Consider the following 17,465-nt stretch of genomic DNA (forward strand, 5'->3'; position numbering starts at 1 on the left):
ACCGGGGACACTCAACACTCATGGATCTGATGTTGAGACCTCATCGACTGTTCGAGTGTCTCACTGCATATTCAACAGAAAATCTGACACAACCTCAAGAGACGACTTCAGTCAGTGGTGTGTTGGACAGACAGCAGAGAAATACCATCACACCTTCCATAGAGACACACCAGGCCTTCTGTGTCGAGTTGGCGGCCATGTTGGTGTTGTGTCAGAAAAATATGAAAAACTCACCGGAGGGCGGCTTTAATGAGACAAAGTTGTAGAGTTACACCCAAGACATTTTAAAGCCACGCAGGGATTTCATCCATGGAAAACCTCCAAATATGTAATTGTGAGGAACAGAGATGAGTTTTCAGGGGTTTAAATAATGAGATTGAGAGAGATACTTAAATTACTCGTACATAAAACCACCCACACATTAAGGTACAAGGTAATTTGTTCGTCATTATACAACACAGGGTTGAATAACACAAATAAAGTTTTTAAACTCCTTCATGCCACACATGGTGTGGTGGAGACAGGTCTCTGTAAAGATGTGGTGGAGACAGGTCTCTGTAAAGATGTGGTGGAGACAGGTCTCTGTAAAGATGTGGTGGAGACAGGTCTGTGTAAAGATGTGGTGGAGACGGGTCTGTGTAAAGATGTGGTGGAGACGGGTCTGTGTAAAGATGTGGTGGAGACAGGTCTGTGTAAAGATGTGGTGGAGACAGGTCTCCGTAAAGATGTGGTGGAGACAGGTCTGTGTAAAGACGTGATGGAGACAGGTCTCTGTAAAGATGTGGTGGAGACAGGTCTCCGTAAAGATGTGGTGGAGACAGGTCTGCAAAATTACACTGCTCCAAAAAATTAAGGGAACACTTCAATCGCACATCAGATGTTGATAAGCGAATTATTCAAGTTGAAAATCTTTTTTCTGACGATCATCGTCAACAGTCAACGGAAACCAAACTCATCAACACACAGCCGAGCAGAATCAGTCAGGAAGGACGAGGGAGCAGCTGTCTGTGGACACCAACATGCAAAACTCTTCCCTTTCAGTGGTTGTCTTGGTTTCGCCTCTTCATTGCACCTGCTGTCACTGTGAATCAGCTCCACCTGCTCTGATGCAAATCAAAAAATCACTTGTGCTTCTTAAATGAACACATCGATATCCCTGAAGTTTAACTGGCTTGGCGTTTTACTGTGACGATGAAGTGTTCCCTTAATTTTGAGGAGCAGTGAAGTTAGATTAAATCACATACGCCAAGTCTCTGATAAACAGTGACACACAGACAGATGCATGTTATTAGGAGACGTCTTGTGACTCTCGGCTCTGAGTGAACTGTTTGATGAAGATGCAGCTTATTACCACCATCGCATCCTGCTGCTGCAGTTCACACCCACTGACTGCAACATTCATCCAATCCTCGCTCTCATTAGCACACACATACATGTGCATGGACACAATCGTCTGCCAGCCGCCTCCCTCCCACTCTGCCTGTCTGTCTGTCAGTCAGTCTGAGTGTCTCCTCTGACAGCCTTTGTGGGACCCGAGGGACGGAGCTGCCAGAGAATGAGACACACTCGCAGGTGTTACTGCACATCCACAGTGACTCACTCGCACCATCCACCCGCTTGTGATAAAAAAGCTTCACCATCTCCTGCTCCGTCTCTCAGGCACCAGCATGCAAACACACTCACGCCTTATTATAATCTCTGTTTACTTGAATGAGCAGAGCTGTGCGGCGCTCCATCTAAAAAACACACCCTGAAAACAAACCAGTGGCATCGGTTTCTGCATCTCTTATCATTTCTCCTCATCTGAACTCATTTTATGCAGGAACCCCACAGTGAATGCATCATTTCATATTTAATGCCAACTCTATCTCGAACAGACGGAAAGACGAGCATCAGCTCTGACAAATTACTGGGAGAGGCAGCGCTCTGCAGAGACACCCAGAGATGGTTGTATTCACCAAGAAAACCAGCAACAGTAAACGAGTCTTCTGTCTTCATCTGTATGTCTGCATGTTTTCTGAAAGCTTACGGATACGGACCAATGTTGCAGTACCTCCGGTGATGGTAGGGGGCAGTGTAGCAGTGTAGCTAATAGTTCAAGCAAGACACGACCAGACAAGAGGAAGACATTTTTAACTTTTTGATGATGAAACTACGACAGAACATCTGGGAGGAGATTGTTGAAGGAAAAGTTGAGATCCGAGCGAGAACGATTTGACTGTGAGCGGCGCCCTCCGTCCACGCCAACGTGAAGGACGCACGCAGTGACGGTTGTATCGTCTGAAACGAGCGCATTCATTTTCATATGTAAAGGGAGAAAAAATGAACCTTAAGTGGTTTAAAAACAAATAAATATCTGAGCAGTTTTATGATCAACATGAGAGACTTTCTTCAGTCTACAAACATCTGCTGATAATAAGATCAGTTCGTCTGCACAGATCTGAGATCAGCTGCTCGTCTTAGCGTGATAATAGTTATGGTGACTGATCTGAATGTGCAAAAATCCTCCAGAATTTGTTTTCTTCTTTTTTTTCACTCCGTTTCTAACATTAAAAATATATTTTGTTCTCCTGTTTTCCCCTCAGTTTCACACATGAAATAAATGAATAAATGAAAAACAAAGAAAGTTATAAAAATCACCCTGGCAAAACTTTTTTTCCCACCAGTTCTCAAGTCATAAACACAGAAGAGACATAATTCAAAACCTCTTGGCTCTCCGGACTTCTATACAAAACTCACAAATGGCTTTTTAATTTTCTAAATAGTCGTTCAGATTTGCAGAACGCTCAGAACTCCCTCGATCAGAAAGAAGACAGTAAAGAAATGCTAACAGGGTCTGAAGTGAGCAGAGTTTCTGTCTGACGTCTGTTCAGTTGAAGGAATCACAGTTAGCCGGTTAGCCTCTCTTCAGCCTTCGTGAAAAGACGTCGTCTCACCTGATTGGCCGTGAGGAGAACGCACCACGCTGCTGCTCTCCATCATTAATGAGGAGTCGGTCTCCTCACCTGCACGACAGGTGATCTGACTCCACTGCAAAGATTCTGATATTCATGTACGCTTCACAAACTGTCGACTGATGAATCATCTGACAGAAATGTTTCCACCGTCACGTCCAGAGTCGTTGGGTTGTTTTGATTCGTTAGTGAGCTGATCTTTATTCATCCTCATCAGCTCGTCTGCCATCAAACATTTTCATCACCTGCAGATCGTGAGTTCATCTTAGTGACTCAGGGATCCTCCGGACATCCAAACCTCTGAGACGTCGTCTGATTTCTTGTCTTCATCACAGGCTTCTCTGTTATTATTGTCGACGCTAAAAACATCTGAAAAATTAAAGAATCAATGTAAAATGTGAGCAGAGGTGGGTCCTGTCACAGAGAGATGCAGACGTCCGTGTAAAGACGATGGTGGTGATATTAAACACATCGCTGTCACTGATAATCACCTCACACGCTGACCGAATTTAAATGATGAAGCTGTAAACAAACAATCTGACGTATTAATTCAAAACAGCACTCAAGGACGTTCAAGAACATTTTGTTGTGCTTCAGAGACGGACTGCATTCACTTGTTTACTGGCACCATTCAGAGCTCGATCTGAATTTTAATGTTAGATGACAAACTGTTGACAAATTGAATTTGTTTTAAACAAAGTTATCTAACATGAGACATGGATGCGAGCGGACGTGGAGGAGGACACGGGCGCCAGGGGCCGAGGCCACGCCGCCCCTCCGTGACGTCGATGCCCTTTTGTACTTCATTTATCTATTTTCTGTGACGACACAGCTGTCGGGTCAGCTGAGGTGATGTGACGCTGCACTCACACTCGTATTTGTGTTCTGATAAACACTCCGGTCAGTACGTCACAGGGTTCTGTTCATCAGGGTCACATCGAAACACTTCCTGGGTGAATATACAGGGAGGTGAAGTTTGATTTATCTTCTCGTAGACAGTGGACGTGTTTCCATGAAGCATTTTGAAGAATATCGCATCGAAAATTTTATGGAAACGGCAAAATAAAAATAAAAATAAAAATGACGCTCGTTTGAGGTGTTTTTTGTTATTTGCGAATCAGATTAATGCGCAAAATGTTTGATGGCAAAACAGATTTGCCGAACATTCAACTCACATGACCGATCAGCTGTTTCCACTGTCTGCAGGAACATCGAAAAAAGTAATCCCTGAACACCGCCCTCCATCTTGTCTCCTGGTTTGTTTACCACTAGTCTGTTTACTTCCACATCCTCGCCTGACGTAGCCACGTAGCCTTCAGCGCCTCATCCTCCGACCTAATTACACTTTACGTAGCCGAGTTCATTCGCTCAAAACGTTTCACAAAACGTTCAATCAAATTCACATTTTGATTTTTTTAAATGTCAAGCGAGCTTTCAAAAGTTTGCTTGATTTTTTAATGGAGACATGTCACACACAGTGCGAGCACTTCTTGGACATGGACCTCTCCAGAACACAGGATTAAGAAGTCTTTTGTTTAATAAAAATCACTATCTTCCTCCGACATCAGAAGATTTCTTCAGTTTCTTGTCACTAAACTTTCCTCTCAGATGAATTACCAAACACTGGATCACAACATGTCGTCCTGAACAACACCAGCAAATAAACATCGTGCACAAAAAGACTGGGAGAACTGTTCATTATCTCTGAGCCGTTAAAAATTCATAGTGTACGCTGCACGGATAATTAAATTATGTATCTTCATAAGGCTTCACTCAAGGCTAACAGAGGAGGGGGGTCATCGGAAATCTTCACTACAAAGTCAAACACAAAGAGAAGAGACAGAGCAGCACATGCGGCGCCTCACGCAGCCACAGTAATGAATCTTGGTCAAGTTTCCAGCCTGAATCTTTGGTTCAATCCTTATTTATTTAATTTTATGTTTAAATGAGATATCTTGCCCCAGTTTTCTCAGTTAGGACGTTCAAAGGCTCACAGTGCTGTGAATCAGAGCGGTCTGCTACTTAATCTGCTGATTCAATGATGAGACAGGAAGATGTTTCCTCAGTAGAGCTTTGACAGCAGCCACGTACGACACGTTTACTCGACCTGATCGGTCTGCAAAAGATCACAACGTACATTTGTATTTCCATTTCCACTGACAGTCGTGGGGTTTTTAATTCAGCCCAGTCTTCAGCTTGTTATGTTGGGAGTAGTTTCTGCAAACCAGATACGTCCAAGGTCGACATCTGGACACGTCACGTTCACATTATATGATTGAATGTGCCGGGAGGACCAGACATCGAGTCACACCGCTGGTTGATATTTGGACACATTTCCAGATGTTGTTGTGTTTGTCACAGGAGGTCAGATCATCACCTCTTAAAATCACAACATTTGTTAATGGAGTCTGGTGATGTTGCCTCTACTGGTGACTTCGCTTGATTATGTGCCCACTTCTGGCAACATTTGTGTGAAGTAGATCACAACAACAGATATTTAATTTAAATATGAAAATGTGACACCTCAGACAGAGACTGACATGGTCTCTGTCATTCAGAGAGAATATGGTGTGTAGTTCCTCGTAAAAACATGTTTACATCATTAATACAGAAAATATTCCATTGTTTGTGATTAAAATACTGGCTGTTAAGGTATTAGTGACCCCACAGATGTGTGATTTTACAGCTCTCATGGTCGTCAGCTCTCATTGGCTCCCACGTAACTCGAACCCTGACGTGTAGTAAAGAACAGTAACATGATCAGTGTTTACATCTGATGATAGAGGCTCTTTGTAATCTCAGAGATCTAATAACACAGTTCCTAAAATCACAGGACGATAGAAAGGTCTGAAAAGGAATAAAAGATGTTGTACTGTATGTGATGATAATAGCCTCGGGGATGAATATCATGTTTTGTTTGAGTATCGTTGATGTTAGAAAGAAATATTTGATAAAGTACTTTGTTGATCACCCGTCTATGTGTAAACTCGTACTGTTATTGCAGACTGATAAACCAAAGACTGTTTGTAACCAGGAACATTTTTGAGTCGTGTTGTGCCTCTCTGTAGGTAACTTGGCTGATGCCATCGTCCATCGCATCGACTACTAATCCCTGACCATCGTGACATCGTGATTTAAAAGGCTCGTCACCAGACAGCACAGTCAAGTGGTGTGTCCCCTCAGAGTTGCCGTAGATTAAGAGTTGTTGTTGTTTGTGATATGTGGGGAGAGGAAATGAAAAGAAGTGTGTTGCTGCTCGGTGCACTGACATCTCGTCTCCATGTCCCGTTTATTATATTCTTATTAAACCAGCTCATTCAGGTGAACCCAACTCGGCTACATTTGTGGCAGCAGTGTTTCTCTCAGTTGTACCGTTATTATACAGTTTTCTTAACTTAGCTTCCTCGGCTAGTCGGCTAACGTTGTTTTATGCATATGAGGCTGAACAAAGCTAAGTTGTGGACACGTGGTGCGGAGACGAGGGCGTTTTTAAACCTGGTGCAGGGATGTATGTCGGTGGTAACGGGAGATAGTTTCTCTTTCGCTGCAACGATGTCATCGTCCATCACGATGTTTCACTGGAGACATGACTCGACCCACTACTGCAAAATAAAAGAGTATTTTTTCCAGTGAACAGTCACTACATACCTCAGATTGTATAAATTAAAACAAGTTATCTCATTACTATGGTTTCAGAACAATGACTTACTTAATTCTCATTAATTTATCGTTTATATTTTTGGGTCTGGAGCTCGTTAGTGACAGCGAGGGAGGAGGAGAGGATGCAGATGACGGACGCCCTCCTCGATCTCTGTTTGAGTCTCTGTGTCTACAGCTCCACGCAGACCTGATGTGAGGATCCCTCCTCTGTGGACTGATTAACACACCTCGTCTTGCTCGAGCAGAAACTGTGTGAGATTATAACCTGAGGCGTTTGTGTGTGCGGAGGGAGTTTAAATCTTTGTATGTTTGTCATCACCTTGTACATTTACAGGCAGTGAGCAGAGCAAGGCGAGGCACTGTAATAATGTTTTGTGGTTGGTGTGAGACTTCTGGCTGCAGAGATATAAATAACTGCAGTGTTTTCTGGGACAGCCGGATAGTAGTGCTACTTAATCTGTTTTGGATTAAGCTACATCACACTTTACTTTATGTTTAAAAAGAGGAGAAGTGTCGAGTCACAGAGGCGTCTCCGAGGTTTGGTTTTCAACGAAGCTCTAATGTGATTTTGATGTTCCAGAAAACTGATTTGTGCGTCTTACTCGTGACCTCTGGTTTGACTTTGTGTCTCCTCAGACTACACTGCCCGTGGACCCATGAGTCGCTCCCTCTTCTGTCTCTCTGCCACATCGGCGGACATGTTGGAGTGAGCGGTCGGTCGGTCAGTGTGGGTGAAATGATCCTTCAGGTTTAATGTCTGTTAGGATTTAAAGTGTCTTCTCAGCTCGGGGGAGAATAACTTCACACGATGAATATGGAGCCGGGAGGCGGGGCGAGAGAGAGAGAAAGCGGCTCCGGGGAAAAAATAGAAAAGAGGAGGACGAATCCAAGGACGAAGAGGCACAAAGAACGGGGAAATCTCTGCTCGTGTGCTCGTCACATTGATGCAGATGGCACTTTCACACTTCCTCCCCTGACTGAATTCGACTGTCACTTTCTGTCCGACTGTTCTGTGCCTGAACCACAGAGCGAGCTCAGAGCTGCACCTTTTCATGAATTATTAAACTAGATCTGGACTGAACTGTGTCGAGTTTTCCTGAAATTGTAAAAAAAAACAAAAAAAACCTTATTAAATCAAAATTTTTCAGTCCTGGATCCCCTCAGAGCTCCGGCTTCATCGTCCTATAACATCTCCATCAGTCAGGACGTCGTGCCAAATCTGTGGGAGTGGAAGGAAGCGAAGTCCTTTAAGAAACAGGATGCACACACACACACACACACACACACACACACACACACACACACACACACACACACACACACACACTCACACACACACACACACATAATATGTCTTTCTTCTTTTTCCCATCTTATGCAATCCCACACAGCAGAGTACAGGCTCCCAGAGATCAAACAAGATACTCGTCAACAACCTCATCCTGTCTCGTTACAGCGATCTCCACCTCCTCTGATGCTACTTCAAAGTTTCCCAAGTCACAGTCTTATCTAAAGACGGTCTGCTGGCGGCCTGATCTGGTTTAAAAACGTGTTAATCCCTCGAAAAGGAGAAGTGTTTTATTTTTTGTTGTTTGTTTTTTAAGCGAGATGATCTCGGATCTCAACGCTGATAAATTTCACAAGATTTATGACAAAATAATTACAGCTACTGACGCCTCTAAATCCAATTGCTTTGATGCTTTCATTATAAAAAGCGTTTCGCATGACAAGTCTGGATATTACGCAAAAAATAATGCTGATTTAATACTCATTCATGTAATGATTGTTTTGTGTTGGGTGAAAGAGGATTGTAAGGGCGCCTGTTAGATCGCTAAAGGCTGCTGCAAAGTGCTAATCTGTGCTCAATTGTACCAGCAGCTGAGAGATAAACATAATTAGCATGCAAATGGTTCTGGAAGCAAACACGGATCTTTTCTTATTTTATTCTATTTTTGGGGGAAGATGGATCTCGTGTCCCTCTGAGAACACAACTTGTGCTCATTTCTGCAAAGTGCCATCGATCAGATCGGACGGTTTGTCATGATCCGATCAGCGCTCGTGTTAGTTGCCATGACGGCATGATAAACGAGGGCTGACGTCCTCCTGGTTACTCAGGGAGGGGGCGGGATGATTAATGATGTTTCCATCAACTTGTATCATGTTGTCAGCTCGCACAAAGAGACCTCATGGTGAGGCAATAGCCTTGATGTTCACATCAGGTTTGATCCTGAAGACATAAGCCTCCTGAAATCTTCAACAGATCTTTCTGAGCCCAACAAGCAGAGCGTGTTAATGCCAGCAGGGCCGGGACGGAGGGGGGGGTCTGCTCAGCCGTTCATCCAGCAGATGGCAGGTCCGACTCGGACTGAAGCCAGGCAGCCCCAGGAGGCTCGCAGCCCATTATGAGCCCCGGACTGCCTCTGATAATCCTGTTCCAACAAGAACTTCACACTGTATCTCACAACATATAACGAGAGAGAGTAAAGTAATCCTCTTTAAGACTTTGATATTGTCTGTGACCCTCGACTCCACAGTTAATTTACAGGGTATTAAAAGGACTCAGTCATCATCTCCTCCCTCCTGATGATATAAAGTCAGGTGAAGTCTCGTAGTCCACAAAACATTTCTGGAGCTTCACAGTGAAACGGTGTTGCAGCGTTCTGCTGAACAGCTGAAGCAGCTGAAACATCAGACGTCTCCAAACAGCTCGTCTGCTGTGATCACAGTCTGCAGAAGCCCCGAGATCACGAACTGATCTGAATATATGTCATTTACACCCCTTCATAAGCTGAAATCTTCACTGTAGCTGCTCTACGGTGGCCCTGAAGGTCAAAACACAAAAATATTTCATAAAACACATTTCTGAAAACACAACATGTTACCAAACAACAGAATGTATTATTTCACGCCCGGAGATCCCAAATTAATTTGAAAAGATGTTATTTACACCCTCGATGTGCAGTTGAGTTCATGCACCCACTTTTTGCTCAGCAGTACGGTGGCCCTGAGGGTCAAAACACAAAAACATTACAAAAAAACAACAACCTTATCAGAAATGTTGTTGGTTTTTTCGTGTGTGTTGTGTTTTGACCTAAAAAGCCACCGTAGAGCAGCTACAGTGAAGATTTCAGCTTTAAAAATGGTGTAAACGACATATTCTCAGACCAGTTTGTTATCGAGGGGAGATTCTGCACACAGAGCTGTATAAACAATAGTAACATGACTCCATAAATCCACTTAGAAATCCTCAAAATAGACACTTTCAAGTGCAGAACTTGCCTTAGAAACAGCATGTTTTTAAGTTTTCTTCAAAATGAAAGTGATCCAGTGACAGTTGTCTGTTCATCCATGACTACACTGCGAACAGGAAGTGCTAACAGCTAATTCTGCTAAGTTTTAACTGAGTATTTTCTTCTTTTTTTGGCTGTTTTTCTGTTTTAAATCATCTCCAGCTGCTTCAGCTGTTCAGCAGAACGCTGCAACTCTGTTTTACTGTGAAGCTCCAGAAATGTTCTGTGGACTACGAGACTTCACCTGACTTTATATCATCAGGAGGAGATGATGGCTGAGCCTGACTTTATATCATCAGGAGGAGATGATGGCTGAGCCTGACTTTATATCATCAGGAGGAGATGATGGCTGAGCCTGACTTTATATCATCAGGAGGAGATGATGGCTGAGCCTGACTTTATATCATCAGGAGGAGATGATGGCTGAGCCTGACTTTATATCATCAGGAGGAGATGATGGCTGAGCCTGACTTTATATCATCAGGAGGAGATGATGACTGAGCCTGACTTTATATCATCAGGAGGAGATGATGGCTGAGCCTGACTTTATATCATCAGGAGGAGATGATGGCTGAGCCTGACTTTATATCATCAGGAGGAGATGATGGCTGAGCCTGACTTTATATCATCAGGAGGAGATGATGGCTGAGCTTGACTTTATATCATCAGGAGATGATGGCTGAGGTTTTCATTAATTCACAACAGAAGTCATCTCATGACACTTTCCAAACTGAACAGATCTAAAACACACTCCTTAATTAATTTATTTGCAGAGACTCAACATTTCCCCCCATGAACGACAGAGAGAGAACAAACTGCCACTCTTGGTGAACTGTTCCTTTAAGTCATTGCTGCAGGTAAATGGAGTTATGGAGATATAAACACACACACACACACACACACACACACACACAGCTCTGATGTAACTAGTCGTTCCATATTCATAAGTAAAATGTTTATTGATGAGCCGTCTGTTTAAAACGCCCAGGAGGCCGCAGAGAGAGAGAGGGAGACAGGATGAGGCCACATTTATCGATTGTATTGTACCATCTCTATCCAGCAGTGCGTTCAGGCTCGTCCTTGGCTCTTTTGGTGGTGCCGTTCATCCGTGCATGCATCCTTCCCTGCCTTATAAATAGAGTGGAAATGAGTAGATGAATAAGTGGAACAATCCTCCCACACTCTGCTGCTGATTATTAAAAACGAAGCGTGACGAGCCTTTCACAAACGCTCATGACGCTTACTGTATCTCTCAGTCAGCCATCAATCTGTAAAATGAAGATATGCTTGAAGGATCGAGTCACTTTTTAAATTTCACGTGCGACCGCAGAGCGTTAACGCCTCGCCGATCCATTCTCTCAGCGCAGCATCACCAGGATTTACGCCCGTATTGGATGACTCATGAAAATCTTCTCAATGCCGGCGTCAGCGTCAATGCAGGAGGTGATGCGTCATTTATGAAGAGGAGGAGGGAAGTAAAGGTGTGGAGGTCAGGGTGGTGGAAGGACGCTCACACAGTCCAGAGTTTGTTTCTTATCAGAGAACATCAACAGCTGCTTTTGAGAAACCTTAAAGAGGAACTAAAGCCCCCAAACCACTTTTTCAGTGTTGTTCATTGATTCAGATACTTATCTTGACATTCTTATAAATGTGCAGCTGCCCTCTACAGGCTGAAATCTGGCTGTTGCGATTAAATGTACCTATTAGAGGATCACAGGGGAACGGTCTTTTAGCCAAACCTCTGGGGTTTAGTTCCTCTTTGAGCCAGTTTCACCCCGTTTATACAACGTTAATGAACACGCTCTGAAGAAAGATCTTATGATCAAAAACATTGATTTTAAGATCAAATCTGAGGCAGTCTGAATAATAAATAACACCACTTCTGATCAACCCGTAACCCATAACATCTCATTCGGAGTACAGATGAGCATACAGGTAATTAAGTTGGTCCAACGGATTCAGGTAAGCATGTTAGCATACTAGCATTTGCTAATTAGTACTCGACATGATGTGCAGCTGACAGTGAGGGGAACGCTTTTGGTCCTGGAGGTACAGAGCGGTGTAGCGAGGAAGTATTTCTGTAGGCTAGCTTTTTTAATTGTATTTTGGATTATTACAGAAAATAATCTGTGTCAAACACAAGTTTCTGATTCTTCCAGGTTCTGGTCATCCAGATAATCTCCACAGATGAGCTCCACTTTGTGATGTTTGAAAAGTGAATTAAATGTGTAGCAGTAAAAAGCTAATTTTAGGCTACAAACAGACGACATCACGGTCACATGACTTAAACGTCTCCACCACTGAGCGTCTTACTGCACAATTACTATCCAGGCGCGAAAACCACAAGCGGTGTGATGACATTTAATGTCCCAGACAACTGCTGTAGTCTCATTTAGAGACTTAGACACATTTAGACGTTTTTTAACACTTACTATTTCAAACACGGGGTATATAATGTGAAAACATCTCGTGTAAACCACAGACCTTATTTCAGGGTTTAAGACTCATTCCTGCTGAGCTCTACTTGGTCAGAAACCAAAGTATTAAACAAATTAAAATTTGACCTGAGGATGGCTCAAGATTAAACGCCAGAGGATCACCAAAGGGATCCTCCTGTGAACAAGCATATGAATCTAATTTCATGAGTCATCCTGCTAACATGGCCAAAAATATTGATTAGTGCAACCCGATGGTGTTTATCTGGTGAGGAAAGTCTCCAGCATCACTGTGCAGAAGGCCGAAGGAAAAACCCTCGACAGATGGTCAGTGAACTGCAGAGCAGAGACACAGACAGACACATTTACATGAAACCTCGAGGGAGTTTAGACTTTCCAATTCACCTGACCTGCCTGTCAGCAGAGTGAGAGCGAGGACCATTAACACGAGGAGACCGTCCAAACCCAGAGCTGGCATCAGACGGGTCCATTTAGCACCGAGCAGATTGTAGCTTACAACAAATTACATGCTTGCTTTTTTTCCCCTGTCATCCACTGACCAGTCACGAGCCGACCAGCAGCGTATGATTACGACCCAAAAGACACATCAGAGACAAGCAGAGTCAGACTGAGCACAAATTAGCCGACACACGATTTACAGCCTCCTCCATCCGCAGAGCGTTCACCGCCGCTCAAGGCCGACATAAATCTCTCTGAGACTAATTCATGATGTGAGCCTTCATAAGTGGTGGCTGTAAATTTAATGACACAGACTGTAAAACTGAACAAGTTGATTATTGTATGAGGGCCCAGCCCGTCCTCAGCAGAACAACAGCCGTGCAGGTCGACTGTGAGAGCAGTTTATTATGAGCCAGTCTGACTTTTGTTGTTAGGCGGCGACCTAGCAGCAAAGGAGGAAGTCAGGTGAAGTAGTGTAAAGAGTGAAAACGTATGCGGTCAGATAAAACAAACGCAGGATTATCACCTGATCGTGTCCAGCGTGTGCGACAACAACATCTTGAATGTATGATCCACGCTGATCCGCTGAGGTTTACTATCTGTTTGTTTTTTTATCTGACATCAGAGCGAGGAGGATGAGGGTGATGACATCATCCATAGGAGACAAAAATACAGTGAGTATTATCGCCTCGGACAGGAGAAAGAAAAAGAGCAACGTTGGCGGCACTAACCCACGAACATTTCCCTCGACTGCTTCACAACTTCTGTCTACTTCGCCTGTTGCTGCTGATCTCCAACCGTCAAAGTATGTTGTTCTGTTCTGTTGTTCAGGTATGAGGTCGTATTCAATAATACATATTTTGCCCTTTCATTTGTTTGACCTAATCAAGAATTTGTAAATGTTGTTATGTTATATTCACGCCGCTGATAAAATGATTGACGCCCCCCCCCCTCACAAGCATAAACAGTGTTTTGTCATGTCCTTCCCTTTAGGCTTAATTAAAGACATAACCTCCCACTTGTCAGTCTACATCAAAATGCAACGGCCTGAATGTGAAGCTATTTTGGTTGTTGACCATCACTGATGGACGGTCAGTTATGCAAAACAATCAACAGGAACTTTACAGACTGCAAACAGCGATCGTCTTCATTCTGGATGAATCTGCATCATCTCTTTGTTTTAGAGTAAAAACGACGGGGCTCACAGATAACTAAACATCTGGCAGTTTGGTTTTCTTTGTAAAATCTCCCTGAAGATTATCCTGTGAATGTCCAGCCTTCATAATGTGGCAAAAATGTTGATATACTCGTGTGAACGGACGGTAATAATCCTCATGAGCAGCAGCATGTGGCTGCCAGACCTTAACTGGAGGAGGTGATCGGGGCTGTATGAAGCCTGAAGGAACGCCTGCAGACAGGACTCGGGGCTGTGAAACACACCATCACCTCTGTATATTTTTGGCAAATAAAATTTAAATCAACATCGTTATATTCAGCTAATATCCTCCTAGAAAAGATGCTAGAATTGAATAACATTTAAGTCAATTATTGGATATAATAATTGGCAGATTAATGAAGATAAGCATGAAAATGATGCACTGTACAGGACCAATGACCAAATATACCAAATATTACTTAAATCACTCAGCTCTGCAACAGCACACATAATTATTTCTCCGGGGTAATATTCTCCCCTGCTGCAAGTTGGATGAGCTGAAAAAGCCACATGATAATAACAAAAACAGAAATCTGTGGGGTGAATTTCTACATCAGGGTGAAAAGTGTGAGGAGAGAAACGAGGACAGATGAGTGCGAGCTGTAACAGTATGAAGTGAAAGCAGGGGACAGTTTAAAATGTTGGACCGGAGTGGTTGGACTGAAAACTGCTGAAATGTTGTCATTTCAAACTGACGTGCTCCTTACTGTCGCCGAGCGAAGCCCAGCAGGCGCATGAGTCACGCTGCCAGTTTCTTTCTCACAGAGAGCCGCTTGTGTTCGATGCCATGAAATAAAATCAAGTCGGTGTCCAGGTCCTGTGGTTTCTCTGTCCTTCCTTTCAATTTTTTTTAACAACCCCATTTTGTCCCCCGTGGACACAAACTGTGGACCTCATCTCACTGATTCACAACATCTGGTGCTCATGGACATTTCTATGAAATGCAAATGTGCTTTTGTGTGTCAACATGAAGACGTTTTTTGTTAAATCCTGGAAAAAATACTGTTGTTTACAGTTTTTAAGCTTTATGCAGTTTGAAAAAACGACCATATAAGCTGATTGAGAAAGAAGCCTATCAGACCCATATTCACCTTTCTAGTTAGGCGGTGACCTCTAGTGGCTGTCGTAATTATTACGGCAACAGAGGAGGAAGTCAGGTGACGCAGTATAAAAAGCAACAAAGTCCTTATAGGTGGATGTTTAGGTACACTTCACCAGAATTATCGTCAACGCTGCAGTTTCACTCAGCTGGTCTGAACGTTTTAGCCTCTTTCAGCTCGTTGTTTTTAGTTTTACACTCTCACAGCTCTCATCTGCGTTACTGCAGCTCTGATGAACCAACTCATCGCTACCTGCTCAGCAGCAAACAGCAGACAGACACAGATCGTAACAAGCTGGTGAACATAGTGGAGCATTTAGCAGATAATTCCCTCAGCAGGTGGTGGAGACCAAAAACAGAGCTAAAAGAAAGAGATGACTGGACTGAGATTCATCAGCTGACACATACACGACTCCAAACCAACGATCGTGTTGCTTTTATAACTGCTGAATGTGCAGAAAGGCAACTGTTTGCTGACACGTTCTCGTTAACAACTTTTGTAAATAAAATGAAATGATTAAGTTTGATCTGGATCATGTCCTTGAACACACCGTCATTAAAATGAGTATAAACCCTCCCTGAGGCCGCTTTCACTGAATCCATGTTTCCTGTGTATCTTTTACTCTCATCCTAATTAAACGCCGTCTTATTATCTCAGTCAAGTAAAATCGTTACTCTTTTACAACCTTACAGCTCCAGTTAGCTCGACGACTCAGTTAGAGGAGCTCTCATTAACTTTATTATACCTGTTCACATTTTGTCTTGTGACGTTCAGCTGGAGTTAAATGTCGTCTTAGTAAGATAAGTCGGTACATTGGAAAGACAGCTGGCTCAAACTGTAATTAGATGTCCACTCTGTAGACTCATATCCAATTATTCACTTCATGAAGATGAATGAGGATTTTCAGAGGATTGAATTAATACGACCTGGATCTCATCTACACGCAGCAGAGCTGAGAGACAAGACAAAGAACCTCGTGAAAGAACATTCATCTTTTCCTTCTCTGTTTCCTGTGAGGTTTGGATTCACCGAGCCCTCGTCACTGCACAGAGCTGTTGTAAATGTCTCATTTCAACATGATGAATACAACCTGTTCATGCACACGATCAGGTGTAATAATAACCTGGGCAGAGAGCAACACAAAGAGCAAGCTGGTGGAGGGAGAGAGTTTTCAGAACAACTCAACTGTCATGCCAACATATCTGTGCCAATAAAATCAGCCAAAAATAAAAGAAGGAATAAAAAGAAATAAAACCCAAACACAGCAAGTAAAGGTGGCGGTGTGGTCCCACTGATCCCTTGAGTTGCTCAATAAGCCCACACACTGGAAGAGCTTCTGTGTTTTTGCATAGAGTGACAAAAACTTGGTGTTGTGCCAGAAAGTGGCGGCTTATATCCTGCATCACACAGTGTTGTGTGCCTGATGTGCGATGTGCTCAGTGGGTCGCCTAACCACTTGTTACTTCACAAACAAGTAGTTTTGTTGGCTTAACCTAACAAGTAGTTTTACAGACCACATACACAAATTACTGGAAAGCAATCAGCACTCAGAGCGCGGGGTGAGATGGTCACAGAGCTCGCCAAAGCGTGCGCTGCTACGTCCTGCAAAACCAAACCCATCCGCGTGAAATACCAGGTTTATAGTGAGACGCTTGGCTGATCACTTCATCATCACATTCACAGCTTTGAAACATCTGGCTTTAATGTGTCCGGAGGTGGTCTGAACCAAGACAGCGAGATAAGTAACTTAATGAGATAAGTGGTCTTCAGAGGTAAGAGGTGGGACTGATCTGTAAATGACTCTTACGACAGGTCATGAAAGAGAAAGTATGAAATGTGCCGCCAACAAGTTGCCTCTTCAGATCCAACATGTTTGTACAAGCTCGCTCTTTTTTTCTGCACGAGGCCGAATGCTTCTGTTCTCAAGGTTCAGAGCTCAACCGGGCCACGATCTGACTTTGTGTCATCAACATCGGCCTCATTCTGCCTTCACACCGGATCACTTCATCACTCCCATCTGTTTGTTCTCCGTGTTTCAAACACATCTTCTTTATCAGCAGCAGTTTTTACGTCAAACGCAAATACAGCAGCCTGTAAAACAAACAGCCTGACACAAAGAGAACGAACAATGTGTTTGAACCGACGCTGACAACAGTCCCCAACAGATGAACACTTCCTCCTGTGTCTGATTTAAACTACACTGAGCAGCTGTTTCAGGGAATTATTGAATCTTTTATAACATTAAACTATTTACTGTTTATGTGAAGTGCTTTTTAAAACCTTCAGAGATTTTGGCTGAATTCCAGTTCTGCCCCTCAGAACAGAGTCCTCCAGCGATCATACGTCACCAG

The sequence above is a fragment of the Pagrus major genome, chromosome 12, assembly GCF_040436345.1.
Source record: "Pagrus major chromosome 12, Pma_NU_1.0".
NCBI classification, from domain to species: Eukaryota; Metazoa; Chordata; class Actinopteri; order Spariformes; family Sparidae; genus Pagrus; species Pagrus major.